This window comes from Callorhinus ursinus, unplaced genomic scaffold (assembly GCF_003265705.2).
Source record: "Callorhinus ursinus isolate GAN/ISIS: 27379988/994484 unplaced genomic scaffold, GSC_fseal_2.0 scaffold4, whole genome shotgun sequence".
In the NCBI taxonomy this organism is placed as follows: domain Eukaryota; kingdom Metazoa; phylum Chordata; class Mammalia; order Carnivora; family Otariidae; genus Callorhinus; species Callorhinus ursinus.
The window spans coordinates 138,804,811-138,816,139 of NW_027397066.1; the positions used below are offsets into that span (position 1 = coordinate 138,804,811).

At 34.9% G+C, this 11,329-nt stretch overlaps 1 protein-coding gene across 4 annotated transcripts in view; it reads right to left on the bottom strand.

The window, feature by feature from the left end:
- Positions 1 to 11,329, bottom strand: part of MARCHF1 (membrane associated ring-CH-type finger 1) — an 858,143-nt gene that overhangs the window by 671,618 nt on the left and 175,196 nt on the right. The window lies entirely within an intron of this gene.

Below are 11,329 nucleotides of genomic sequence, written 5' to 3' on the forward strand. Positions count from 1 at the left end.
ATTGGGCTCCTTGCTCAGCAGGGAGCCTGCTTCTCCCTCTGCCTGCTGCTCCCCCTGCTTGTGTGCTCTCTCTCTCTGACAAATAAATAAAATCTTTTTAAAAAGAGGGGAAAAAAGAATATGCACTGGGAAAAAGACAGTCTCTTCAACAAATGGTGTTGAGAAAAACTGAATAGCTACATGCAAAAGAATGAACCTGGACCACTTTATTACACCATATACAAAAAGAAATTCAAAATGTGTTAAAGACCTAAATATGAGACCTAAAACCATAAAAATCCTAGAAAAGAGCACAGGCAATAATGTCTCTGACATTGGCTGTAGCTACATTTTTCTAGATGTCTCCTGAGGCAAGGGTGGGAAATAAAAGCAAAAATAAACTACTGGGATTAAATCAAAATAAAAAGCTTCTGCACAGCAAAGGAAACAATCAACAAAACTTAAAGACAACCAACTGAATAAAAGATATTTGCAAATGACATACTGGATGAGGGGTTAGAATCCAAAATATATAAAGAACTTATACAACTCAACACCAAAACAAACAAACAAATAAACAAAAACCAAACAAATAATCCAATTAAAAATGGGCAGAAGACATGAACAGACATTTCTCCAAAGAAGCAGGGAAATGTAAATCAAAACCACAATGATATATTCCTTCACTCCTGTTCAGAATGTCTAAAATCAAAACCACAAAAAACAAGTGTTGGTAAGGATGTGGAGAAAAAAAAGAACCCTTGTACGCTGTTGGTGGGAAAACAAAGTGGTGCAGCCACTGTGGAAAACAGTTCAGAGGTTTCTCAAAAAATTAAAAATAGAACTACCCCAAGATCCAGTAATTTCACTACTGGCTATTTCCCCAAAGAATAGAGAAACACTAATTTGAAAAGATATATGCACTCCTATGTTTATTGCAGCATTATTTACAATAGCCAAATTATGGGAACAGCTTACTTGTCTATCAAGAAATGAATGGATAAAGATATGGTGTGTGTGTGTGTGTGTGTGTGTGTGTGTGTGTGTGTGTGTGTGTACACAAATAAATATACATAGTGGAATATTACTCAGCCACAAAAAAGAATGAAATCTTCACATTTGCAACAACATGGATGAACCTAGAGGGTATAATGGTGAGTGAAATGAATCAGAGAAACACAGATACCATATGATTTCACTCACATGTGGAATTTAAGAAACAAGAAAGTAAAGGGAAAAAGAGAGAGAGAGAGGCAAACCAAGAAAGAGACTCTTAACTATAGAGAAGAGTCTAATGGTTACAAGAGGGGAGGTGGGCGGGGGATGGGTGGAATTAGGTGAAGGGGATTAAGAGCACACTTGTGGTGAGCACTGAATAATGTACAGAATTGTTGAATCACTATATTGTACACCTGAAACTAATATAATACTGTACTGTTAATTATACTGAAATTAAAACTTAAAAGAAACAAATTGTATATTTTACATTGTCAGTACTAATAAATATACTCTAATCAGAATGTTCTCATAAAAATAAATATATGACTAAGCCAGAGAATGATACTCATTAGTTATCATAACTTCATGGCATTGTTACTTTAAAAAATGTGTGAATGAAAACTAAATTAAAAATGGAACACAAAAACTAAAGGAGCAGTGACATATATAACGAGAAAAAATGTGATGTGTGTATTAAAAATCAATAGATGAACAGAAATACTGAGACATAATAGGGCCTTAAGCAATCCAGAATGACTCTGCATGTCAGATTTAGTACTTTCCTGTTCACTCCTCTGTATATTTTTTGAGAGAGAGTTAGCTGTAGGTTAACAGCCAGCACCCTGGAGATTTAGAATTGTTGGGGAGAAATGTTACCATTTTGGCACAAACAATGGATAAATTAAAATGTCTAATAACTTTCTGGATATTTTCCCGTGATTATTAAAACTTGATAAAAATTAAAATGAGAGTTTTGTTTTACTTACTAAGGACACCTTATTTTTCCTATCCAGTTGAGTATATTGGGCCACTATAAAAGATCAACTAGACCTCAAGCAGAGCTCTTCTGAAATAAATTTACAAGCTTAAGGTTGTTCTTATTCAGAAACAAAGATACTGTCCTTACTGCCCTGACATGCCTCGGATATATTTAATTTTCCATGGTTGGCAAACACGAAACAAAAAGACATTTTTTGAAATACTTGTTAAACACTACAAGCATAAAAACAAAGATAAATATACCTAAAAGACTTTCAAAAGCAAAAAATGGAATATTTCAAATATGAGCCTGAATGAACAGGGAAAAGAAAAGAATGTCTTTGTAATAAATGATGCTGTAAAACAGAAATATGTTTATGGAAAAAATTAATCTTGACCCCTTATCTCATTCCATACTCAAAATTTAATTGGAGATGGCTTGTAGACTTATGTATAAAAGCTAAAATTATAAAGCTTCTGGACAAAGTGTAAGAGAATATCTTTATAACTGAACATTTTTACATTCAAAATTTCAATAAGAAGACCGGATTTTAAGAAAACAAACTTATCCCAAGAATTTACTCTTCTTCTCTCCCAAATTAAAAACAGTAAGATCTACTGTAATGTGGGACTCGGATGGACATCACAGATAAAATGAGAAATTATGCTGGACGGTATTATGAAGCAAGAAGAATCCAGCAACTACAGATAGGGTTGAAATTCAACACAGGCAAAGGAAAGGACCCTTCAAAAATATATGGACAAGGCACCTGGGAGGCTCAGTCAGTTAAGCATCCAACTCTTGATTTCAGCTCAGGTCATGATCTTGGGATCCTGAGATAGAGTTCCACATCTGGCTCCACTGAGTGTGAAGCCTGCTTGGGATTCTCTTTCTCCCTCTCCCACTGCCCTTCCCCTGCTCACGCCCTCTCTCTCTCTTAATAAAAAATAAAAAAATAAGAAAATACATGGACGTCTCCTTCCATTAAAACCTCCAAAACAGAGGAAGAGACTCCAAGATTGATTGAGAAAAGTGGAAGATGGGGTATGAAGAAGAAACAAAAAACTTCAGGAACTATATCAATTTCCCATAGCATTTGTCCACAGCATGCCAGGCATTGATGATTCTAGTCCCTTTCTATTCTGCTTTCTATCTCAAGGTAGTGGGAAATCCACAAATTACATTTTCTAGACTCTCATTCATGCTGGATTAGTTTGGGTTCTACCAGTAGAAAACACTAGAAAAAAGGAATGGGATGCAGAAACTTCTCTTCTTCTTTCTGCTTCCAGTGGTGTCTGTGGTCACGCTGTCAGCAGCGTGTGGCCTGAGATTTGAGCAGCCTTTGAGGTGTCCACAGGGTCAGTGGTTTAGGCAGCAGTGAACTCCCATCACAGAACTGCTCTTGGACTCTGGTTTCCCACACCCTCCTTTTTTATCCAAACAGGATAAAAAAAAGCTTCTAAGAATTATGAATATCCAGGATACATCAACTTCCCTCTTCCTCCAAATGTCCCAAAACATTTTTAACAAAGTCCCTATAATTGTTTGCAATACTTAGAATAGTTCTTGTTTTCCGGCATGAATGATGAGTGACACACTAGGGGACTTTTATGAAAGGTTACTTTTGTGTATTTGGGGGGAGAACGGATAGCACTACCTTAGCTAAATATTAAAGAGACACCATCAATACACTAGAGAGGGGGGACGGAATAGCTCAGCACACCAGTGACAATTCTACTTTTATCTACATCCCAGGAAACTATTTACTTTCCACTTTTAGGTGAGGTGGGAAAAGGATCACAATGGGAGAAATGCTCAATTGTTGATGGAAAAAATTCCAATAACCACTGCTATTCAGTTTCCTCATCTTTAAAATGGGCATAACAGTAAAAGTTTCACGGAGTTCTTATGAGATTTAAATAAGCAAATACAAATAAGGTACTCAGTTCAGGCACTAAAATATAGAAAGAAATGGTATTATTAGAATAGAAGTTGCAGCAGTTTTGGGTGGTGGCCAGTCAGATTTCTGACCTAGGAACTATAAGATAATAAATGGATGTTCTTTTAAGCTACTATATTTACAACTTTTTACACAAATCCCTAACAATTTCCTATCTGGTTAACATGAAACCATATTGTACTTGCAAGTCGACAATCCATTTTTTAGTATAAACAAAGTTTCCTTCGAAAACATACCTTTGTTTATATCATTTCACTTCTCTGAATTCCCATTATTCTCAAGAAAATGTCTCTAGTTTTTAAATGCCTAATATGACAATATAATATCAAGCTCAGATCAAAGATTCTGTAAATGACTGATCCAGATCCCATTCATAGCTCTACCACAGGATTGTGTCATTAGCTGAGGTGCTTAAAATTCTGATCTTCAGATTTCTTTCTCAGTTTAGAAGACATGTCACAAATTGGTAGATTGTTGGGCAACTTCTAGCCAAGGATCTGTTTTTTCTGGTAAGCAGAAAGCTTTAGTATATTTTTAAAACTTTAATGCCTTTTAGGGGCACCTGGGCAGCTTAGTAATGTGTCCAACTCTTGATTTCAGCTCAGGACATGACCACAGGGTTGTGAGATCGAACCCCACGTGGGACTCCGCGCTCAGCACAGAATCTGTTATCCCTCTCCCTCTCCTCTCTCAAATAAATAAATAAAATCTTAAAAAAAAAAAAACAACAACACTTTACTGCCCTTTGGATAGGGCATACACGCTATGATTCACCATAGTCCCCACCAATTCCTCTTGTCTGAATCCCTTCCCATATTTTCTCCTTACTATCTGACTCTTGAAATAGTTAATTGTGCTACATGTAGTCAAAAACTTCAAACAACAAATTGAAATGAAACTGAGAAAGAATCTAAAATTCAAAGGATTTCAGGAGGAAGAGGTAAGACTAAGCAGGAATAGCCAGAACATTAAACCAAAAGATCAGAAGAACTGGTAACTGTCCTAAAGAATCATACAGCATTACCAGTGATGAGTTGTAAAGTTGAAGTTGAAATATACTGTTCTAAAGTAACAACAGTAAAAACAATTTTCCATCAACCATGCTAGAGAAAATTCTGAACTATCTTTCTATTCTATAAAAAATGATACAATAAAATTGCTGCAATATAATTAGAGGTGATCAAAGAATATACAGTGAAAAAATATAAAACTAACTTGGTTCTTATTTAAGGCCTATATAATTGATGAGGATACTTAGGACTCAATTTTGCATGGGGTCAGCAACACAGGAAATGTTTCCCAAGGATAGAACAAACCCAGACTGCATTTAAAGTCTTAATGAAAAAATTGTTTTTGTGATTATGCTAACATTTGAATATATGAAAGTATTTCCCTTTATGGCTTAGCCATTTTCTCCCTTGACCTTCATCAAAGAAAACACCATAAGTATTAACACTGGCAGTTGATTCATTTGTTTAGAAATGAAAATATGTCTTTTAGGAGAAACTGTCAGGTAGCCAAAGAAAAAATGATGTGCAATTACAGTTCTTTATTCTAAATGCCTTGGAAAATAACATTGTTTAATATTCTTTTGAATCTGAAAGTCTCATTAGTATTTCATTAAATCTCCCAATTTAAGGTGAAAGGGTATGTGATGCTAATAAGAAAAAAGAAGGAAAAAAATATGCTTTACAAGGCATGGCAACAGATTGAAAAAATAATTATGTGAAAATCTAATTAGCTGGAACCCAATTGCTAACAAAGGAATGATCAAGTTTAGTTAATTTTTCTGTTAATAAAGTGAAGTCATTTCTTGGATTAGAGTAATTACTGATGAAGGAAAATATTTAAATTTTAATTATACTGAGCTTCATGATAAAATACAGAGCTCAGACTCTTTAAGTTTTTATGGGTTTGAAAAATAAAGAGATGATCTATGTCCATGAGAAAACCATGTGAAAGCAGGGCTCTTATAAAGGTCTCTGCTGCTGCAGGAAAAATTCCTGACATTAAAAAGATGATAATATTTTTAAGTCATAATACTTTCACCTTTCTTTGTGATCTACAAATGTTAGTAACTACTGGAATCCAATAATACTAATTTTTGTTAATTTTTTAAAAGATTTTACTTATTTATTTATTTATCTATTTATTTATTTGATAGAGAGAGAGCACAAGCAGGCGGGAGTGGGAGGCAGAGGGAGAAGGAGAAGCAGGCTCCCAGAGGACCCAGGAGCCCAGTGCAGGGCTGGATCCCAGGAGCCTGGGATCAGGACCTGAGCTGAAGGCAGACGCTTAACCAACTGAGCCACCCAGGTGCCCCAGTTTTTGTTAATTTTAAAAAACATAGATAATTCCAAGTTATTGAATTTATTTTCATAAATATTCTAGAAATACTCAGGATGTTTATACCTAAATCAATAGCCTGAAAATAAATATAGCTTGGATACAAATGCAGAATTAGAACTACTAGAAATAAATGGAAACCTTTAAAGTAAGCACATTTTCACTCTCATTTATTAGAGATAACAATCCGTCAATGTTTCAACAGCTTTCCAATGGTTCTCTTATGCTGTTGAATAGAATTCCATTACCCAGACTAAATATTAGTACTAAATTACAACTCACTTGTAATTAGTCTGGTTTTTCTTGATATCCTCATTCAATCAGAAAGATAACTTACCCAAACAATTTTGGGACAAGTATCACTTGCCTCAATTGCACTAGCTGGGATTCTGATATAGGCTTTAATTGACTTAGCCTGGAATAAAACAAGGCTAAAGGCAAAAGTTTTGAGACATTTATAAACAAAATAAAAAGATTCGGTATATTCATTTATCATTCATTCATCTGTCTATCAAAAGATAAAAGCTCTATATAAGTTTTGGAAAAAGTACCAGCTGGTGTTATTAAGGATAGAAGATAGCCTATTACAAAGGAAAAATATATTTTTCTCCAAAAAAAAAAGCCAGTCATTTTTTAAATAATCACAATCAAGTAAGTAAGAACAGTTCTTTCCAGGAATGACGAATGACACCTTTGGTGGTAAAGACTGTGCCAGAAGTTAGCACTGAATGCCTACTTCTGTCTCAGGAGCACATCCTGCCCCGACCATTAATTAGGGTTTTTGAAATAGTTACAACACAAAGGGGACAAGCAGAATCATCAGTTCTAGAACATGTACATCTCCAGGAAGCCAAATTGCAACCTAAAACGTGCTCCCCACACATCAGTAGTCCTATCTTTCCACATATACAATGAAAAAAATTCCACAGAGCAGGCTAGGGAAATGCCCTCACTCCAGTGACTCACCCAAAGTGAAGGGATACCCACAGGTATTTTATTCCATGAGAAAACTATGTGAAAGCAGGGCTCACAAGTTAGGGAATGTTTTTAGTGGAGGTATAATTGAATAACTGGAAGAGGAAAATAAACTGGACTATTTTCAAAAAAGGATAGTCTAGCTTCTGCTACCAAGGGGAGGGAATGTATTTTCATCATAGAAGTCATGGGCTTTTTCTTTGAAAATACATTTTAAGAAGTTTTTTGATATTTGAAAAAGGCAAGGTTCAATGCAAAATCACAATGCACAATTTATGAAAAACATTTAGATACTGTGCTAAACTTCCCCCTATAATAAAGCAAACAAAATTATAAAGAGGGAAATAAGTACTTGGCATTCAAATGAGAGTAGAACAATAGTGAAATATCTAGAAACAATGAAGGGACCTTACTGGAAAAAGCCATTAAGAAATTACTCTTGTGGGGTGCCTGGGCGGCTCAATCAGTGAAGCATCCGACTCGTGGTTTGGGCTCAGGTCATGATCTCACGGTTGTAGATTGAGCCCCACGTCAGGCTCTGCACTCAGTGTGGCATCTGCTTCAGATTCTCTTTCCCTCTCAAATGAATAAATAAAAATCTTTAAAAAAATATTTTTCTGTAATGAGGAAGGACCATGAGAGTCTGAGAACTGCAATGTTAAGTATTTGAATTTAGGTGGTATTTTTGTTCTTTTCTATGCTGTTGTCTCTCTGTCTCACTCCCAAACCTTCGGGGGAAAAGCCTTTTGATTCCCAGGGTTGCATCAAACGAGCATGGGGAATAAAGGGAAAGGGGTGAAAGGACAGGAGCCACAGGAGGTGCAACACTGAGCTGGAAACGGGGTTAGGAAAAGGAGGTGACCAAAGTTGATCAGCCTGTAGGGAATCCTTGCTAGAAAATTGGGCATGAGCCATTTTTATGGCTATTACTGTAAAAGGTATCCCCGAAAGACTAGAATCTATCTTAGGACATCCAGACCTTAGTCTTTGGGTTATGATAGATATTACTTCATTCCCTAATATTCTACTATTAAGTTCCTTCTTGAGAAGTACAAGTTTTGTTTCACATGAGATTTGCATTTTTGCAAAGCAACCCTTACATGAGCATTCCTAGGATGTCTCAGCTGTGCCTTCACTGAGGAAGATTATAAAGACGTGAAGTATATTTTTATTACTAATCATATATAAGAATGATATTAAAATTGAATATTTAGTCCTATATCATCACAATGAGTAGCTAAAGAACAATAAGATGGCTCAAAAACAAAAGATCCATTAATAAACAAAACGATACCTGTCTTCCCAGAGCAGTTGCTCTTATCTCATTTTTGAAATCAGTTTTGAAGTTCAGGATATATTTTTTATCTCTAGTCTTAAAATGAATGATCTTCAAATAAGTTTTCTTCAAAGCAATATGGTAACATGTAATATAAGGAACAGGCATCACCTTTTTCTTAATAATGAAGAATCGATTACAATATAAACCTTTACATTCCACCGTATTTTACATTTATGTTGATCCAGTCTTTCGTTTTATGAATTTCAGAGAAACAGATCATGGCACATTCCAATTCAGCCTCACTGATAAAATGTTAACACAAAGTAGGAGATAGCATCTGGGCTATGCCTTCATAACACTAAAATGACTTAGGAAGCAAGAATTATCAAATCTCAGGGGGAGCTATTTAAAAATCCAGGACCTCTGTATATTTTTAAAAATTATTAACTGTACAGTATCTCTGACTGACTTCTTAAAATTGAATTAAAACTCAGAAAAAAGACCAAAAAAAATAGTGGGCAATATGCTCTTTTAATGTTATACCAGTACATAGTTTAGCAAACCACTCAAGGATTACATACATCTCCACGAGAATACACCTGTTTGATTTTGCCATGTCTATTTAATTACAGTTAATAAAAAATGTTGTGAAATTATTTGTTAACTCATAGATTTTTGTCCAGTAGAAAAGATGGTTTTATTGCCTTGGAAGTCCTAATGACCATTTTTGTGTGTATCTAATCTAGCAATCTTATTCTAACAATTTGTAATGCTTTTGCAAATGGACTAAGTAATCCCAGTTTCCCAGGTGTTCCTGATTTACCATCTTATCTGTCCCTATCTAATTAATGATTTGAATAAAAGAGTTATCATTTTGTACTTGTATGAAGGTTACATTTTCAGCTTTTTGGAAATTATACTTTGTCATTAGAAATGAAGTCCACTATTGTAACAAAATTATAGCACAAGGGCCATTGGATAATATATTTTTAGAGGCATTTTAGGCAACTTACTTTTGCTCCCTCAAAATATTTTTGTTTGTTCTACTCTTTCTCCTAGTGGAGTCTGTAAGATTAAAAAATGTCAGATTTCAAAATTGTTTTTATCCTTCAAAAGATGCACTCCATAATTTTAAACATACATTAATGGACATTATTAAATTTTGTGCACTACATTTAGAGTATACATATAATTAGAATAGCCTTTGAATCTGCTGACGAATTGTTGACAATAAGAACATCATCTCCACATTGAAACCATTCTTGAAGACACATAGGAGCAAATCTGTGAATTACTGTGTTAAATGTAAAAGTTAGATTAAACATTGTGGGATATCTTGTGCTCCAATGTTCAAAACATCTGAGATGGCAGATATCTAATGGATAAAGCAGATATTACATAAGGAATTAGACAAATTAAATTATAACTGAGGAGAAATGCATGAAACTATGATAGTAATTATGGGAGAAATAAGTATCAGAGAGAAAAATTGATATCTGAGGGAAGAGTAGAAAATAATATTCATGAAAACACAGGATTCACTTAGTTTTCAAAAAGTACCTTAAATTCATGTAAACCATAATTAAGTAAAAACAAGTATATGGCATCAAATTTTCATCCAATAGAAATTATTTTAGTTGAAAATAAAACCAACCTGCCTACAGTGAATTAAACAAATAATGGTTTATTTTTCTCATACAAACAGACATTCAGAGACAGAAACCCAGGGATGATTACAGATGCTCAGTGATGCTTTCAGAAATACAGGACTTTTTTTCTCTCTCCCCTCCTCCATTAATACTTTGGTGACTTTTATACTCTTGCATATTACCTCATGGTCACGAAACAGTTGCTATTCTACTTCTGAACATCAGTGTTCCAAAAAGAAAGGGGAAGAGGTAAATGCTATCCAGCAGACTGTTTACATTCTATTGCTCAAAAATGGGTAATATGTCCATTCCCAGACCAATCGTGGGCTAAGGAAAATTAATTTATCAGGATTGGTTTGGATGAATTGTGATAATTCTCTGAATCACATTGCCTGAGCTCAAGGGACATATCCCAGTACCTGAAGAAATCAAGATTCAGGCAGCAATGAAAAGCACTTGATGGGCCAAAATGATAAGATTATAGTTGGTGTCTGCTATCAAACATCTTCCAGAAATTGACTATAATTTAATAAGCTAGAAAGGTTGAAATTTTATGTAGGTGATCTTCAAATTAATTCAATCTGTGAGGCAGGTACACTTTACTATTACACTCTCTATAGAAGGTAGTGTGAGCTGTTTTGTCATTTTAGTAAAAAAAAAATATGTATTTGAATACCACCTGTCAACACTTTTCCTGAGAATAGAAGGTGATATTTTTAGCATTTCAGATTGTGAATCAACATGTCTTTTTATTTTCTCCTGCCTTCCTGTTCATTTAGATCAGTTATATATGTTTTATGTGTATGGGGAAGTTAATTTATGGGAAATCATTCAAAAAGACATCATAAAAGTGGCATCTGGGTGGTGCAGTTGGTTAAGCGGCTGATTCTTGGTTTCAGCTCAGGTCGTGATCTTAGAGTCCTGGGATCAAGCCCTGTGTTGACTCCACACTCAGAGAAGACTCTGCTTGGGACTCTTTCTCCCTCTCGCTTTGCCCATCTCCCTGCTCCTTCCGTCTCTCTCTCTCTCTCTCAAATAAATAAATAAGATCTTTTAAAAAAGACATCATAAAAACAATCAGAGAAAGACATGTATCATATGACCTCACCGATATGAGGACTTCTTAATCTCAGGAAACAAACTGAGGGTTGCTGGAGTGGTGG